Source organism: Chiloscyllium plagiosum, unplaced genomic scaffold (assembly GCF_037043375.1).
Source record: "Chiloscyllium plagiosum isolate Xiang-an unplaced genomic scaffold, Cpla_swu_hap1 HiC_scaffold_35, whole genome shotgun sequence".
NCBI classification, from domain to species: Eukaryota; Metazoa; Chordata; class Chondrichthyes; order Orectolobiformes; family Hemiscylliidae; genus Chiloscyllium; species Chiloscyllium plagiosum.
Window position 1 is genome coordinate 6,875,334 of NW_028270173.1, and position 19,706 is coordinate 6,895,039.

Here is a 19,706-nt window from a genome sequence, read left to right on the forward strand (position 1 = left end):
TCAAAACACAAGCTGCCCACAGATTTCACTTAAACCTAGAATCCTGATGTCATTTAGTCAGAACAGAAGGATTTCAGTCCCCAAAATCAGATGCTGGGAAATAGAAACAAAAACAGAAACCGCTGGGAAAGCTTAGCAGGTCTGATAGCATCTGTGGAGAGAAATCAGAGTTAACGTTTCGGTCCGGCAAAACTTCCTCAGAACAGAAGCTGCTGAGCTTTTCCAGCAATCTCTGCTTTTGCTTCAGATTTCAAAGCCCAGTCTCCCCATTCCGAACTCACGCCTCTCACTGCTTGCTTTGTTATCCATTATGCATTTAAATTCATTTATTACCTCAGAGGCGATTGTCATGGAGAAAATGTAGAGAATCACCAGGAGACGCAAAGAGTTCTTCAAGAAGTAGGTCTTTTCTTTGCAAACAAAAAACCGTGACACTGAGAAAGCAGATTCTCAAATGCCTCAAGGTCCATGGTTTTTTATAGTTTTTTTCTCATGTTTCTGTTAGCTTATCAGCATGTCCAACTATATTCATCAAAGTACCTCACTCTAGCTACACAATAAACCAGTGATTTTAGTTCCCATTATCTCTTTAGTTGTACATTCTACATAATGTTATTCTAATGTCATGGTTAGATATTTAGTGTCAGTTTTTGCAACAATGATCTTTTATTCCAGACCCTACTTAATATTTTCCTAATGTCATGATTAGATATTTATTGCCAATAGTCTCAAGCAGGCTGACTCTACTAACTATTGCTTAGATATTAAATGTCATGTCCCAAATAATTATGGTCCCAATCTTGTCACAATGATACTGAACAGGGAAGCTTACTTTACTAAACCTTAGCTGAAAATGTGTTGCTGGAAAAGCGCATCAGGTCAGGCAGCATCCAAAGAACAGGAGAATCGATGTTTCGGGCATAAGCCCTTCTTCAGGAATGAGGAAAGTGTGTCCAGCAGGCTAAGATAAAAGGTAGGGAGGAGGGACTTGGGGGGAGGGGCTTTGGAAATGCGATAGGTGGAGGGAGGTCAAGGTGAGGGTGATAGGCCGGAGTGGGGTGGGGGTGGAGAGGTCAGGAAGATGATTGCAGGTTAGGAAGGCGGTGCTGAGTTCGAGGGATTTGACTAAGGCAAGGTGGGGGGAGGGGAAATGAGGAAACTGAAGAAGTCTGAGTTCATCCCTTGTGGTTGGAGGGTTCCCAGGCAGAAGATGAGGTGCTCTTCCTCCAACCGTCGTGTTGCCATGGTCTGGCGATGGAGGAGTCCAAGGACCTGCATGTCCTTGGTGGAGTGGGAAGGGGAGTTAAAGTGTTGGGCTACGGGGTGGTTGGGTTGGTTGGTCCGGGTGTCCCAGAGGTGTTCTCTGAAACGTTCCGTAAGTAGGCGGCCTTTCTCCCCAATATAGAGGAGGCCACATCGGGTGCAGCGGATGCAATAGATGATGTGTGTGGAGGTGGAGGTGAATTTGTGGCTGATATGGAAGTGTCCCTTGGGGCCTTGGAGGGAAGTAAGGGGGGAGGTGTGGGCGCAAGGTTTGCATTTCTTGCGGTTGCAGGGGAAGGTGCCGGGAGTGGAGGTTGGGCTGGTGGGGGGTGTGGACCTGACGAGGGAGTCACGGAGGGAGTGGTCTTTTCGGAACACTGATAGGGGAGGGGAGGGAAATATATCACTGGTGGTGGGGTCCGTTTGGAGGTGGCGGAAATGACGGCGGATGATATGTTGTACATGGAGGTTGGTGGGGTGGTAGGTGAGGACCAGTGGGGTTCTGTCCTGGTGGCGGTTGGAGGGGCGGGGCTCAAGGGCGGAGGAGCGGGAAGTGGAGGAGATGCGATGGAGGGCATCGTCGACTACGTCTGGTGGGAAATTGCGGTCCTTGAAGAAGGAGGCCATCTGGGTTGTATGGTTTTGGAACTGGTCCTCCTGGGAGCAGATGCGGCGGAGATGAAGGGATTGGGAATATGGGATGGCGTTTTTACAGGGGGCAGGGTGGGAAGAGGTGTAGTCTAGGTAGCTGTGGGAGTCGGTCGGTTTATAGTAAATGTCCGTGTCGATTTGGTCACCCGAGATAGAAATGGAAAGGTCTAGGAAGGGGAGTGAGGAGTCTGAGACAGTTCAGGTGAATTTGAGGTCGGGATGGAAGGTGTTGGTAAAGTGGATGAACTGTTCAACCTCCTCGTGGGAGCACGAGGCAGCGCCGATACAGTCATCGATGTAGCGGAGGAAAAGGTGGGGGGTGGTGCCAGTGTAGCTGCGGAAGATGGACTGTTCCACATATCCTACGAAGAGGCAGGCATAGCTGGGGCCCATGCGGGTGCCCATGGCTACTCCTTTGGTTTGGAGGAAGTGGGAGGATTGGAAAGAGAAGTTGTTCAGGGTGAGGACCAGTTCAATCAGTCGAAGGAGGGTGTCAGTAGAAGGGTACTGGTTGGTACGGTGGGAGAGGAAGAAGCGGAGGGCTTTGAGTCCTTCGTGATGGGGGATGGAGGTGTACAGGGATTGGATGTCCATGGTGAAGATAAGGCGTTGGGGACCGGGGAAGCGAAAATCATGGAGGAGGTGGAGGGCGTGGGTGGTGTCCCGAACGTAGGTGGGGAGTTCTTGGACGAAGGGGGACAGGACCGTGTCGAGGTATGCAGAGATGAGTTCGGTGGGGCAGGAGCAGGCTGAGACAATGGATCGGCTGGGACAGTCAGGTTTGTGGATTTTGGGCAGGAGGTAGAAACGAGCGGTGCGGGGTAGTGGGACTATGAGGTTGGAGGCGGTGGATGGGAGATCCCCTGAGGTGATGAGGTTATGGATGGTCTGGGAGATGATGGTTTGGTGGTGGGAGGTGGGGTCATGGTCAAGGGGGCAGTAGGAGGAGGTGTCCGCGAGCTGGTGTTTAGCTTCAGCGGTGTAAAGGTCGGTGCGCCAAACTACTACTGCGCCTCCCTTGTCTGCCGGTTTGATAGTGAGGTTGGGGTTAGAACGGAGGGAGCGGAGGGCTGCACGTTCCGAGGGTGAGAGGTTGGAGTGGGTGAGAGGGGTGGAGAGGTTGAGGCGGTTAATGTCACGGCGGCAGTTGGCTATGAAGAGATCGAGGGCGGGTAAGAAGCCAGCACGGGGTGTCCAGGTGGATGGGGTGTGTTGGAGGCGGGAGAAGGGGTCGTCAGAGGGTGGGCGAGAACCCTGGTTGAAGAAGTAGGCACAGAGGCGAAGGCGGCGGAAGAATTGTTCGATGTCTCGCTGTGTGTTGAACTCGTTAATCCGAGAGCGTAGGGGAATGAAGGTGAGGCCCCTGCTGAGGACTGATCTTTCATCCTCAGAGAGGGGTAGTTCTGGAGGGATGGTGAAAACACGGCAGGGCTGGGAGCTAGGACCTGGTGTGGGGCTGGAGCTGGGAGTGGGGGCGGGGTTCGGCGTGGGGGCGGGGACGGGCGTGGTGACGGAGATCGGCGTGTGGGCGGGGTTAGACGTGACGGAGATTGACGTGGGGGAGGGGTTAGACGTGGTGACGGAGATCGGCGTGGGGGCGGAGACACATGCGGCGTTGTGGTCGTGCAGGTTAGTGATGTCACTGGGGGTGGAAGTGGCTGCGGCTGCGGCTGCGGCAACCCAGGGGGCGGAAGTGGCTGTGGCGACGACCGAGACAGTGCTATTCCCGATAGCCGCGGGGGCCGCGAATCTGTCGGCGATGGTCTTCCTGGCGATCGCGGAGGGTGCGAGGTCGGTGGGGGCGGAAGTGACGTCTTGGGCCGTGGCGGCGATTGTTGCCGCGGGCGATGTAGCAGACGCGTGGTTAATGGCGCCGGACAGATTTCGGAGGCCGATGGAAGATTCTGGAACAGTTGAGGAACCCAGAGTGTGGGGGTAGTAAACCTTACTCTGCTAATTGGTGTAAAAGCATTCCAATATTCTTATACATTCCATAGACCTCTTACATCAAATCACAGGTGATCTTCATGCTTTAACCCTTCCCATGCTTTCATGTTGTTTATTTTAAGGGTCTTTGCGGGAATACGATTGAATTAGATGTGGACACCCCATTTGGGACTATTTTAAATTCTCAACATGTCCCACTGGCAGATACTTGGTGGCTTTGTGGTAAGAAAGGAGGGTTGCGCCCAATTTGTTGCAAGGGGTCTATGGAATACAGGATGGGATGAGAATATTGGAATGCTTTTACACCAACTAGCAGAGCAAGGTTTAGTAAAATAAGCTTCCCTGTTCAGTATCATTGTGACAAGATTGGGACCATAAATATTTGGGACACGACATTAAATATCTAATCAATAGTTAGGAGAGTCAGAAAGATGACAATAAGCTCCGCCCCTCTTGTGCCGAATACAATGTAGGTCCCAACACGGACTAAATAATTTTCGGAGTCTGAGGCTTAATGTTCTTCCTCTGTTCCTGGGGTCCCTTGGGCCAAAAACTTGTCCTCCAATAACCAGAACAGGAAAAAAAGATCCCAAGATCCCTCACAATCTAGGACCTGCATGCTTCAGAAGTATCACCAATATCCCCATGTAGACATATTCCTTGCACTGTGGCGATTGTCAGATCATAATAGTAGAGTGGTGGGGCTCCGTCAGAGGAGTAAGCACTTCCTGGGGTAGCTGAAATAGCCACAGGTTGATGTGTAGTGACGCGAACTAAAAAAGACTTAACAAAAGGTAAAGCACAATAAAAGATGAAGGCGACAACAAGTAAAATCACACCTACAGTAAGACCAATCTTGACAAACCATGCTCCCCAAGACCCTAATATATTATTCAGCCAATCAAAAGCCTGATGACCAAACCCCGCATTGTCTTTTAGCTCCTGTCTTAGATTCTTTAGTTTTTCCTTTGCTTTAGTAAAAGATCCCCCAAGGCTAGTGTTGTTAGGTATAAAGATATAGCAATATTCCCCAAACATCACACAAACCTGGCCTTTTCTGCCAGTATCCAATCTAAGGCCTCTCTGTTTTGCCATGTCATTTTAGTAGTAGCATCCAATTGTTTTCCCAATGTCACAAGGGCATCATCAGTATAATTGATAAAACTCTGCTGGTTGTAATAAATGTAATTAATCCATTCAGCATTCTTGCTAACCCCTATCACGGGGATGAGAGCATCCCAGCCCACGGCAATCTCGTTGTGGGCCTTAAACTCATTCGGAATAACTCTTGGTTGTCCTATACTATCAATCCGAATTGTCGGATCAGGCACAAAGCTGACTGTGATGTAACGTCAAGCTGAGTGTGTGGCAATATAACTACCTCATGTAGGAGCATTACATGGGCACAGCTGCCACTCCAGTCAGCGGGCAGCGTCAGCACAACCCTCCTTTCTTACCACACAGCCACCAACTATCTGCCAGTGGGACGTGGTGAGAATTTAAAACAGCCCCAAATGTGGTGTCCACCTCTAATTCAATTGTATTCCTGCAAAGACCCTTAAAATAGCTGAAATGGTGTGAAACCATTTTGCTTAAAGCATTCAAAACTCAACCCTTCCCGTATCCTGAAAGCAGCCATGGGAAACATGTAATTAGTCTTACTGGTGGACCATGAGGTACTGTAGCCACATCACCATTGGAGTTGCTGCCTGCCCACATCATCCTGCTGATAGAACATAGAAGCCTGAAGTAGGAGGCACCAAAACAGGCAATGGGATAGCCTGTAATTTGATTATTCATCCAGATTAAGACATCGGCTAGAATGCTGCAAATGCCATTGAGTACAGGTGATCGAGTTATAGGACATAGGGACAACATAGTACAAGGGGGTTGCCTTAGTACACAAGAAACAGTCCTGTCTAGCTATCATTAGGGCCGTGTAGTTTGCCCATTGATGCCAGTGATTGTAATGGGTGCGTGCCCATGTTAGAGCAGCGAGGTCTGCACTTCTAATACGTCTTTGCTTTCCAGCCTGAGTGACCCTGGCATTACCAGTCTAGGTCTGCCAAATTAATGGTCTTCATTTCTGGAATGATCAGTATCCCCAAGAACTTCATCTGTATCTTGTTCAGGACCCTGCTGAGGGGTACCAGCCTCCTGTGTGCCCTGCCCGTGTCCAATTCCTTGGCCTCAGCTCCACTTACCTCAGTGTTAGAGTTAGTTTGTGCTGGTGGGAGAACTTTAGTACAATGATTAAGGTGGCACCATATGTGTCGTCCTTCCATTTAGATGGTGGTAGGTGATGCCTGTGTCTTTGAAAAACCCCGGGTTTAATAGGTCCTTCCTCAATGACAGGTGTCGGTTCCCTTTGTGTTTCCTGCAGGTGGATACTCTCATGTATCATAGTGAGCTGCTACATATAGTGCTTAAGTTCTAAGCTTAACTGCTGCAAGCTAGGCCCTTCATATGGGCCTCTCCACATGGGCACTTGCATAGGTCTACCTGTGAGCATCTCATGTGGTGTTAGATTGATCATGCGATTAGTCTACATGCGATAACTCATTAGTGCCAGCGGCTGCACTTCAACCCAATTAACATAGAACATAGAAAAATACAGCGCAGTACAGGCCCTTTGGCCCTCGATGTTGCGCCGATCCAAGCCCACCTAACCTACACTAGCCCACTATCCTCCATATGCCTATCCAATGCCCGTTTAAATGCCCATAAAGAGGGAGAGTCCACCACTGCTACTGGCAGGGCATTCCATGAACTCACGACTTGCTGAGTAAAGAATCTACCCCTAACATCTGTCCTATACTTACCACCCCTTAATTTAAAGCTATGCCCCCTCGTAATAGCTGACTCCATACGTGGAAAAAGGTTCTCATGATCAACCCTATCTAAACCCCTAATCATCTTGTACACCTCTATCAAGTCACCCCTAAACCTTCTTTTCTCCAATGAAAACAGCCCCAAGTGCCTCAGCCTTTCCTCATACGATCTTCCTACCATATCAGGCAACATCCTGGTAAACCTCCTCTGCACCCATTCCAGTGCCTCAACATCCTTCCTATAGTATGGCGACCAAAACTGCACACAATACTCCAGATGCGGCTGCACCAGAATCTTATACAACTGCAACATGACCTCAGGGCTCCGGAACTCAATTCCTCTACCAATAAAAGCCAGTACGCCATATGCCTTCTTCACCGCACTATTTACCTGGGTGGCAACTTTCAGAGATCTGTGTACATGGACACCAAGATCCCTCTGCTCATCCACACTACCAAGTATCCGACCATTAGCCCAGTACCCCATCTTTTTGTTCCTCTTACCAAAGTGAATCACCGCACACTTACCTACATTGAACTCCATTTGCCACCTTTCTACCCAGCTCTGCAACTTATCTATATCCCGCTGTAACCTGACACATCTTTCCTCACTGTCAACACTCCACCGACTTTCATATCATCCGCAAACTTGCTCACCCAACCTTCTAGCCCCTCCTCCAGGTCATTTATAAAAATTACAAACAGTAATGGTCCCAAAACAGATCCTTGCGGAACACCGCTAGTAACGGCACACCATCAACTACTACCCTCTGTCTTCTTCCAGCCAGCCAATTCCTAATCCAAACCTCCAACTCACCCTCAATGCCATACCTCCGTATTTTTTGCAGTAGCCTACCATGGGGAACCTTATCAAACGCCTTACTAAAATCCAAATACATGACATCTACCGCTTTCCCCTCGTCTACCTCCATAGTCACCTTCTCAAAGAATTCAATAAGGTTGGTGAGGCATGACCTGCCCTTCACAAAACCATGCTGACTATCCTTGATCACATTATTCCTATCCAGATGTTCATAAATCCTATCCTTTACAATTCTCTAAGAATTTGCCTACAACAGAAGTGAGACTCACCGGCCTATAATTACTAGGGTTATCCCTACTCCCCTTCTTGAACAAGGGAACCACATTTGCTATCCTCCAGTCTACTGGCACTATTCCTGTAGACAACGAGGACATAAAAATCAAGGCCAATGGCTCTGCAATCTCCTCCCTTGCTTCCCAGAGAATCCTAGGATAAATGCCATCAGGCCCAGGGGACTTATCTATTTTCACCCTTTTCAGAATTTCCAACACCTCTTCCCTACATACCTCAAAGCCGTCCATTCTAATTAATTGTGACTCAATATTCACATCGGCAACAATGTCCTGTACCTGAGTGAATACTGACAAAAAGTATTCATTCAGTGTCTCCCCAATCTCTTCAGCCTCCACACGCAACTTCGCACTACTATCCTTGACTGGACCTATTCCTACCCTAGCCATTCTTTTATTCCTGACATCCCTATAGAAAGCCTTAGGGTTTTCCCTAATACTACCAACTAAGGACTTTTCATGTCCCCTCCTTGCTGCTCTTAGCTCTCTCTTCAGATCCTTCCTGGCTACCTTATAACTCTCAATCGTCCCAATTGAACCTTCACGCCTCATCTTTACATAGGCCACCCTCTTCCCTTTAACAAGGGATTCCAATTCCTTATTAAACCACGGCTCCCTCACACGACCCTTTCCTCCCTGCCTGACAGGTACATACTTATCAAGGACACTCAATAGTTGCTCCTTGAACAAGCTCCACATATCAATTGTGCCCATGCCTTGAAGCCTACTTTTCCAAGCCACGCATCCTAGGTCGTGCCTCACCGCATCATAATTTCCCTGCCCCCAGCTATAACTCTTGCCCTGCAGTGCACACTTATCCCTCTCCATCACTAGAGTAAAAGTCACCGAATTGGTCACTGTCCCCAAAGTGCTCACCTACCTCCAATTCTAACACCTGGCCTGGTTTGTTATCCAGAACCAAATCCAGTATGGCCTCACCTCTTGTTGGCCTGTCTACATATTGTGTCAGGAAACCCTCCTGCACACATTGGACAAACACCGACCCATCTAACGAACTCAAGCTATAGCTTTCCCAGTCAATATCTGGAAAGTTAAAGTCCCCCATAACAACCACCCTATTACTTTCACTCTTCTCCTGAATCATCCTCGCAATCCTTTCTTCTACATCTCTAGGACTATTAGGAGGCCTGTAGAAAACCCCCAGCAGGGTGACCTCACCTTTCCTATTCCTAACCTCAGTCCAAACTACCTCAGATGGCGAGTCTTCATCCATCGTCCTTTCCACTGCTGTAATACTATCTTTGACAAGCAATGCCACACCTCCCCCTCTTTTACCCCCACCTCTGGCCCTACTAAAACATTTAAACCCTGGAACCTGCAACAGCCAATCCTGTCCCTGTTCTACCCATGTCTCCGTAATAGCCACAAGATCGAAATCCCAGGTACCAACCCACGCTGCAAGTTCACCTACCTTATTTTGTATACTTCTTGCATTGAAGTATACGCACTTCAAGCCACTTTCCTGTTTACAGGCACCCTCCTTTGAGATTGATGCCATGTTCCTAACCTCCCTACACTCCAGGTCCTGCACCCTAGAGCTACAGTCTAGGTTCCCATGCCCCTGCAGAATTAGTTTAAACCCCCCCCAAGAGCACTAGCAAACCTCCCTCCAAGGATACTGGTGCCCCTCAGGTTCAGGTGTAGACTATCCTGTTTATAGAGGTCCCACCTTCCCCAGAAAGAACCCCAGTTATCCAGATACCGGAATCCCTTTCTCCTGCACCATCCCTGTAGCCACGCATTTAACTGTTATCTCTCCCTATTCCTCGACACGTGGCACCGGTAACAAACCAGAGACAACAACACTGTTTGTTCTAACTCTGAGCTTCCAACCTAGCTCCCTGAAAGCCTGCCTAACATCCTCAGCCCTCCTCCTACCTATGTCGTTGGTGCCAATGTGGACCATGACTTCGGGCTGCTCCCCCTCCCCCTTAAGGACCCGGAAAACACGATCAGAGACGTCACGTACCCTTGCACTGGGAGGCAACATACCAAACGTGCGTCTCTCTCGCCCCCACAGAGCCGCCTATCTGTGCCCCGAACTATCGAGTCCCCAATAACTATTGCTCTGCTCTTCTCCACACTTCCCTTCTGAGCAACGGGGACAGGCTCCGTGCCAGAGGCCTGAACCCCATTGCTTACCCCTGGTAAGTCCCTCCCCCCACAAGTATCCAAAACAGTATACTTGTTCTTGAGGGGAACGGCCGCAGGGGGTCCCTGCACTGGCTGGTTGGTGCTTGCACAGATCTTGTTTAATTTGGCTTTCAATGTCCCATTAATCCTTTCCACCATTACCTGTGACTGGGGGGATGATACACGCACCCAAACCTCTGTTTGATTCTCAAAGACTGCAGCATCAACTTAACTACTTTCTGAATAAAGGCAGACCCATTGGCTGAACTAATTTCGATAGTATACCAAACTTTGGGATAACTTCATTCGTCTGAAATTTCACTACTGTCCCAGATCCTGCATCTTTGGGAAGAACAGCTTCTACCCATCAGCTAAACCTATCAATCACCACTAACATGTACCTTTTCCCTCGCACCTTTTTTTATCATGTCCACGTAGTCAATTACTAAATGCTGAAATGGCCCTTCAGGCACTGGTATGTGTCCTATAGGGGTCGTTATCCTCTTCGAATATTGTACTGTGCACACACCTCACATTGTGACAATAAATAGTTCACTGAAGCCAGCAGGTAACTTGACACCATCCAGCTTTTTCTTCCTCAGCACTTCCCCTCACGCACAGTGGTCCAATCCATGCGCCTTTGAAATAAAAATTGTCAACAATGGGGTGGGTGCTACCCATAAACCTTCCTCCGTGGTCTATAAACCTTCTTGATTCTGTCTAGAACCTCTCAGCTTCCATAGTGTTTGCACAGCCAGGGTAGCCCTCCCCTGTACTTCAATAAGGTCGGTTTCGTCGGTTTCGTCAATATCGTCGGTTCTGGATCTATCTGTACCTGAGGTGCAGTAACAGATGAAGGACAACCCAAAGCCATCTTAGCCACTTCATCTGCTGCCTGATTACCCCTTGTCACCATATCACTGCCTTTTCTGTTGACTCCTACGGAAGTATTGTCAACACAATCGGGTGGAGACATTCAGCGGTGCTGAATCTGATTGTCTCGGCCTTGAGTATGCTGAATGCGAAGCCTCTACAGCCTTCTGTGGTAAAGACTTCACAAATAAACACACAGAAAAAAGGAACGAGGGTCCTGAAAGCCTTCTCTACCATTCAATGTGATGCTGGCTAGTCAGATTTTGACCTTAATGCTACATTTCTGTATAACCCTGATATCAAGAACCCATCTACCTCTGACCTAAAAATATTTAAAGATTCTGCAGCCTCTGGCTTCTGAGAGAAGGAAATCCAAAATTTCAATCTTCTGAGAGGAAAAAAAAACAATGTTTTCTTGTCTCTGTTTTAAATGATAAACCCCTTATTTTTAAACTATCACCCCTCATTCTTGATTCCCCAACAAGAAGAAACATCCTTTCAGCATCCACCTGGTCACATCCCGACTGGATCTTAGAGGAACTGAAGCATAACATCCCCAATTTTTTATTCATTTCCTCTCACAGTGAATGATAATATTCCATTCGATTTCCTAATTGCTTGTTGTACTTTGTTACACAGGCTTCAACTAAATATCTCTGAGCATTTGAGTTTGGAAGGATTGTGGATTGTGGAAAAATGGTTTTATTTGAATCATGAGCAACACCTAGATTTTGTTAAAGGTATCTCTGTGGAATACATTGCATGTTATAATAAATCAATAATTTTCTATTTGTAAGAAGAATCTGGTTGATTGATCATTTTATGTTAAATCTAGTATGAACAGAGCATGGTGGCTCAGTGGTTAGCACTGCTGCTTCACAGCACCAGGGTCCCAGGTTCAATTCCAGCCTGTGTGTGTGTGTTCCTCTTGGTGCTCCGGTTTGCTCCCACCGTCCAAATATGTGCAGGTGAGGTGAATTGGCCATGTTAAATTGCCCATAGTGTTATTGACATTAGTTCGGAGAATGGGGTCTGGGTGGGTTGCTCTTCAGAGGGTCAGTGTGGACTAGTTGGGCTGAATGGCCTGTTTCTACACAGTAGGGAATCTAATCTGATATGAGTGACATATTGGGAATTGGTTTCACAATTACATTGATTTTGTGACCTATGGAACAGAGTGATAAAGAATGGCTGGTGGCACTCCCCAACTTCAGTCACAGTAATCAACAGACCCATGCACAAGGCTACACAAATCCCTCTGCATCCCAGAGCTCTGCATTCTCTTACCATTTAGATCATATGCTTTTTTTTTTCTTCCAATAGGGGAACAGTGGTATCATGGAAAAATCACTGGACTTGTAATCAAGAACCCTCAGTCAATGTTCTGGGACATAGCTTTGAATCCTGCCATGACAGCTATTTTCATATTTTTTTTAAAACAACATCTAGTCTTAAATAAAGCCCGTCTTCTGGTGACCATGAAAGCATTGTGGATTGCTGTTAAAGCCCATCTGATTAATTCAGAGATCTGCTGTCTTTACCTGATTTAGCTTACATGTAACACCAGATCATAGCAATGTGGTTGATTCTTAACCGCTGTCTGGGCAATTGGGGAGAGAACGAAAATACAGGACTCACTCGTTACAGCCACATCCACATCCACGCCCACATTTGCGGGCGGCACAGTGGTTACCACTGCTGCCTCACAGCGCCAGAGACCCGGGTTCAATTCCCGCCTCAGGCGACTGACTGTGTGGAGTTTGCACATTCTCCCCGTGTCTGCGTGGGTTTCCTCCGGGTGCTCCAATTTCCTCCCACAGTCCAAAGATGTGCAGGTCAGGTGAATTGGCCATGCTAAATTGTCCATAGTGTTAGGTAAGGGGTAAATGTAGGGGTAGGGGTATGGGTGGGTTACGCTTCGGCGGGCCGGTGTGGACTTGTTGGGTCGAAGGGCCTGTTGGGTCGAAGGGCCTGTTTCCACACTGTAATGTAATGTAATGTAATCTAATCTAATCCATGAAAACATTTTAACAATGGACATTCCATTCATTAGATCTTTAGCCACTCACTTTAACCTGCCTGTGTTAGTTTGCAGCCTCCTGTATCCTATTCACAACTTACTTTCTGATCTAATTTTGTGTTATTAGTAAATTTAGTAACCACATCTCTTGTCCTTTCATCTAATTAATTATATTAATTGTAAACAGTTGACATCCAAACCCTGATCCCTGTTGCCCACCACTTCTTATACCTTGCCAGCAGAAAAAGGCCTATTTATGCTTACACCCTGCTTTCTGATCATGAGTTAATCTTTGATCAATGTGTATATAAACCCTCTACACCAGGTAATAACCTGCAATAACCTTTGACATGGCCCCTTACCAAATACTTTCTAAAGCTAAATATGCTTGATCCATCGCTCCTCTTTAATTATAGCACATGTCGCCTCTTCAACGATCTCCAACAAATTGGATAATTAGGATTTATCTTTAAGAAAACACTGTTGCCTTTCCATGAATTTTCCTAAGTCCCCCTCATAACACCTTTAATTAGAGCTTTCAGCATTAACCCTTTCATAGCTATCAAACCAGCTGACATGTAGTTTCCTGTTACCTGTCTCCCTCCATTTACTATTTTCCAAAGTAATGGAAACTTCTCTGAAAGTAGGGAATTTTCAGAAATTTAAACCAATCCATTAACCATGTCACTCAGTCCTTCTTTTCAGACTTAAGGGAAATGTCTTACAAGGCCTCGGCACACCGCTGTCTGCAGCTCCAATACTTTGCCGAGTACGTGTTTCCCAGCTGCAATTGCAATTTTCCTGAAATTCTATCTTCAATCCATTTCCTAATTTACAGCTGTCTCGGCACTGTATGTTGGCCCAGCCGGCACAGCCTTATCCTCTGAATGAATAAAAAAGTCCATTTCGACGATGGTCCCTATATCTTCCCTACCAGAAGAAAGATATAAAACACTTCCAATTCTTCATTTTCCTTTATTCATTCCCCAAACGTAAGTTCCTGAAGACAGGCATTAATTTTGTTTCTCTATTTTTAATATCTGTAGAAACTCTTACTATCTGCGTTTCTATTGGTTATAGCTGCTGTGCCACAACATAGACAGTGAAGAGGAACTCTCAACTGTCAGGCCTGTTGTGCATTTTGACAAGGAGAGCCACTGATATGACACATCTGGCCACTTTGTGGATCCCACTTCATTAATCTTTTAGTCACAGTGGCAAAAACCTGTTGAGCAATTGCAAAGGCTGAGGACCCTGTGCTTCCATTCCCTGGGTCACCTTCACTGCCTCACTTGCAGCATTACCCTCTTGTTCCTGACCATTAACCAACTCAGAAGACACTGCCCTGAGGGGTGTGACTGCCTCCTCATACAAATAACTCATTGCCCCTGCTTAATGTATCACCGCCATGACACAGGACCGATCCTGCCATATTTAATGTGTTTTGATTAGACAGATACAAACGTATGTACAAAATAGGAGTGGAAGTAAACCATTTGTTCCCCCAAGCCTGCTCCACCATTTAATAAGATCATAGCTGATCTGTTTGTGCTTCAATGTCACCTTCCCATCTTCCCCAACCAGCCTTGAATCCCTGCCAAACAAGAATCTATCCACCTGTTTTTGAGATATTTAATAATCCCACCTCCACAGCATTCTGAGGCAGAGAGTTCTAAGGTCATACAATCCTCTCGGAGAAAAACATTCCCTTCATGTCAGAGGGTGAGCCCTAATTTTAATGCAGTGACCTCTGGTTCTGGATTGGCCGAGAAGGGGAAACGTCCTTGTCAACTTCACCTTGTCAAGATCATTCAGAGCCTGATATACTTCAACTAATTCACTCCTCACTCTTCCTATCTCAAGTGGAAATAAGCTCAGTCTGTCTAACCTATCCTCAAAACTCACTCATTCCATGTATCAGTCCAATAAACCTCCTCTGTACTGTCTCTAACACATTTAAATTTTTCTTAAACAAGGAAACCAAGGTTACATGCAAAGGCTGAATCTCATCATATTTTGGCAAAGTGTTATTCTCAGTGGGTTTTCTTGGAGGGATTCTCTCTCTGTGAGCTCCAGCAGGTTTTCTCACACTACCGTCCCAAATGTGCCTCATTAACTCCCTGCCCTGCCCATGGGGCACTGCACTTGTCTGGTGTAAACTGGGCTCTGACACTCACTGTGGCCGGAAGAACTGGTCATTGCCGTTGTGTCCCGGGATACACTGGCATCACTGTCGGCAGTACCATCTTGAGACCCCCAAAGTGATCCCCAAAAGGATGCCTTCTTGTGATCCACAAAGTCCCCCAGATGTGTCATTCCCTGGCCCTCCTTGTCAGAATGCATGATGGGTGTGACAGTTGAGAGTTCCTCTTCACTGTCTATGTCATGGCACAGCAGCTATAACCCAGAACTTCCCACAGCACAGAGGTGACATGGTTAAAGCTGCCTGGCACCAACTGCGTATCCCCCTCCCAATCACTGTTTCAGCATCAGGCCACACACCTCAATGGCCCGTATTCACAGCTTACAGGTTCCCGAGTGCCCACTGGAGGCCACATTCATTATTGGTCACTTTGGCGCTCAATGAAGTATATCATTGATTATTTATGAATATTTTAATATGTTAAATTCATTGATGGAAAGGAACCTCTCCTATTGATGAACTCTGCAGTGTTGTGATACAGCTCTCTCAGTTTGAGGTGTGTGCAGTCAATGGTGCCCACACCTGGGCAATGCCAACGGTGTTCTTCAACCCTCCTGCTCAGGCTGCAGCACTGACCTTGTCACAGGGAAAGGAGGTGAAGTGGTGTAATCTGTCAGAGATGGCACTGCTTGCAGTCTTGTGGGAAACCCTACACAAGACCCTGTGGATCCCCAGATATGGCCAGTCACATGACTGTCCAACACAGCTGTTACCATGATGGCCCCTGGGAGGTCCCAGGTCTCACTCCAGCTGCTGGGTATAATCCTGGGACATCCCCATCCAGCTCTGATACTGTATCTCACTCATCCGGAGGAGATGGCATCGAGGACAAAGACTCGGACCCTCCTCAGTCTGTGATATACCCCGAAGAGCCCTTCAGCAGTGACCTCTTCATCTGGTGGAGGCTGTTCAGCTTCTGCTGCAGGTTGCTTCTGGCTCAGGGTTTCCTGGTGCATCTGTCCCTCCTGTAACTCCCTGCCCCGTTGTTACATGTTAGCAACTGCAGGAATGATACCGGCTGTAGCTGGCTCCATCGGTCACACTGGCAATGACCCTGCGTCAGGAACATAGGAACAGAAGAGGTTCTTAGCAATGGGAACAGTCTACAGTCCCATCTCAGAGAAATAGCAGCTGAACATGTTCCTCTATCGAGTGAGACAATGTTGTGTCTGACAAGGAGGGCCATGGAATGACACATCTTGCCACTTTGACATGGGACCTTATATCGAGGAGTGCTCCCCTGGTCAGACTGAAGAGAGGCAGCAGCTGCATGAGCCTGGTACCCTTCTCCCCCAGACCCACATCACCCACACAAACCATCATTGTATCTCAGAGAGTCTTCCATTATCCTGACAGTTCAGGTGGAGATGGAATCAGTTCTGTGCCCCTTTGTGCCCTCCCCTACCCCACTGAGGCCATGTTGGCAGTGACTGATCATCAACCCCCTCCCACAGCATCCCAGGTCCTCTCATGCCTTATTGTCTCCTCCCTTGACAAATCATCAATTCCGCCATCATTGTCCTTGTCCCTTCCACATCTCAGGCTGTGGCCTACAATTCCCAGCATTGATCCCTCCAGCTCCCTTCACTGACAGAACTCCATGTTAAGCCCTCCATGCCCCTTCCCAATGGCCATTCCCCCTGTCTGCAGGACTGACCAGGGCCCACTCCTCAGGCTGCACTGAGACTGACCCCTAACCATGATCGCTCCAAGTGGCTGACTGACCATGGCCCAGCCCCTGGACTGTGATTGGACACTGTCCCTGACTGACTGCACTGGGACACCCTGACTGACAGCAGCCTCACTGGACTCGACTGAGGACCACTCCCCTTCGACTTGGGGATGTGGCCATTTGTCTGAGGTACATGCAGTCTGTCTGCTGTCCCAACAGATGGGACGTGCTCTCAGTGGGAGATTGATGCTGCACTGTGCCCTACAGCAAGATGTCCAGCCCCTTGACTGACTCCTGCTGACAACCTGCCTGGCTCTGTGCCTGCACCAGACTGTAAGGCAAGGCAGCAGAACTGGGAGCTTTAAAATGGGACTGAGGGGGCAGAGTGCTAAAAGGGCAGGGTGAGGCAGGGATGCTGTGATCATCCAGGAAGGTGCAGTAAAAGGGAACATCAAGAGGTTCTTCATCCTCAAAGGGGTTCAGGAGGCGAGAGAGAGGTGGGGAAAACTGTCCCAGCTCCAGGAAAGTATGCAGAACCTGCTCCTGCTGCAGACGATGGGGGTGGATGTCACGGAGAACCTCAAGGAGGTGAAGGGCCAGCAAGCCTCGCTCTTTGCTTCGGAGGCCTCCAAGATAATCTTCCGGTCCAGGGTCCGCTCGGTGGAGCAGGACGAGATGTGCTCACGTTTCTTCTTCCAGAAGGTGCACAAAGAGAGCTCTGTGCTCAGCTGCCTGAAGGAAGAAGATGGCTCGCTAATGTCATCTCAGGCTGACGTCATGAGGATCAGTAAATCCTTCTACGCCAGTCTGTATGACGCAAAGCCAACCGACAGCGCAGCCTCCCAGTCGTGCCTGTCCTCTATCACGGAGGTCTTAGACGACAGAACACGGGAGAGGCTGGACCAGCCGCTATCTCTGGACGAGCTGACCAAGGCCCTCGAGTCCTTCGAAAAGAATAAAACTCCCGGAAGCGACGGCTTACCGGTCGAGCTCTATTCCGCTCTGTGGGACTTGATTGGCCAGGACCTGCTGGAGGTGTATGTCAGTATGCTTCGGGCAGGTACCATGAGTGAATCCATGAGGAAAGGCATCATCACCCTCATCTACAAGCGGAAGGGGGAGAGGGAGGAACTCAAAAATTGGAGACCAATCTCACTGTTGAATGCAGATTACAAAATTCTGTCAAAGGTAATCGCCAACCGGGTCAGGTCTGCTCTGGGGTCGGTGATTCACCCTGACCAAACCATTGCTGTGCCGGGCAGGAAGATCGCTGAGAGTCTCGCACTCCTCAGGGATACGATCGCCTACGTGCAGGACAGAGGGTTGGACACCTGCCTGATCAGCCTGGACCAGGAGAAAGCCTTTGACAGGATATCACACAGGTATATGAGAGATGTTCTCTCCAAAATGGGCTTTGGGGAGGGAATCTGCAATTGGATCAGACTGCTCTACACCAACATTGTCAGTGCAGTCTCAATCAACGGGTGGGAATCAGATAGCTTCCCAGTCAGATCTGGGGTCAGGCAGGGCTGCCCCCTCTCTCCTGCCTTGTTTGTGTGCTGCATAGAGCCATTTGCCGAGTCCATCAGGAAGGATGCGAGCCTGAGAGGGGTGTCTATTCCTGGCAGCGGGGGCCTGCAGGTTAAGGCCTCCCTGTACATGGATGACGTCGCCGTTTTCTGCTCGGATCCGCTGTCCGTGCACAGACTCATGTGCATTTGTGACCAGTTCGAACGGGCCTCGGGGGCCAAGGTAAACCGAGGCAAGAGCGAGGCCATGCTCTTTTGGAACTGGGCCGACTAATCCTCGATCCCCTTCACCGTCAGGACCGACCACCTGAAGGTGCTGGGTATTTGGTTCGGAGGGGCTGGGGCGTGCGCCAAGTCTTGGGAGGAGCGTATCAGCAAAGTGAGGCAGAAACTGGGCAGATGGAAGTCAGAAGCAGCTCTCTACCTGATGTCACCCCACTCTGCAACCCTGCAGTTACAGGTAGAAGCCCACAAACTCAGAGGAGGTGGCAAACTCCGCAGCAGACGCACTCACCCAGCTGAATGTGGAGGCTGTTACCATCTGTACTGTGGCTCTGCAGAACAGGATGGCCCTGGACTACCCGCTCACTGTGAAAGGGGACACATGTGCCCTCATTGATGCTGACTGCTGACCCCAGTGAAAACATCACAAACCTGGCCCAACATATTCGGCAGGCAGCTTCTGTCCTGCATGATCAGAACTCCCACTGGGACTTATGGGACTGGGCAACCTCCTGGCTGGGGTCATGGGGCACAGCCCTACTACAGGGACGGATAGCCCTCATTGCCGGCCTTTTCACGTTAGCCATGGCCATCCGACTGTGCTGTTCACCCCTGTGTGCGATCCTGTTACCCTCTGCCCCCCCTCACCACTCAGCTAGCACAGATCCACTGGGAGAACATCCCTGCTCCTGGGATAGCTTTTGCTGGACCAGACTCGGACACTGAGAGCTATCTGTCCGATATGGAGCATCCCCCCCCCCCACAACCCCACTCGACAAACCCCCGGCTCCAGCTACATTACCCCCTTCTCGCCCCTCCCCTAAGCAAAACAAAAGGGGATCATTGTGGGAAAAGATCTGCCACCCTGCCAACCCACGATAGGCCCACAAAAGCAAAATTGGCCAAACTGTACCAAAAACACCCAGAATTCCCAAGCAGGCTCACAAGCCAAACCAGACAGCCTACACAGACAAGGAATACACTTGAAGCTCACTAACAATGACAGAGCACCACAGATATCTCAAAGCCCCAAGGGCAGTTTCACAACCCAGCAATACCAAAGCCACACAAAGAGCAGGTCAGATAGAGAGGCACCAGCAAGGACATACTCCAGGAACTAGACAATGGAAGCACCTCACCACTTCAGAGGAGACATTAACACCTACCTGTGAAGAGGAATGGAACCAGCGATACTGTCAGGATGTTGCATTGTGTGAAGGAACTGGAC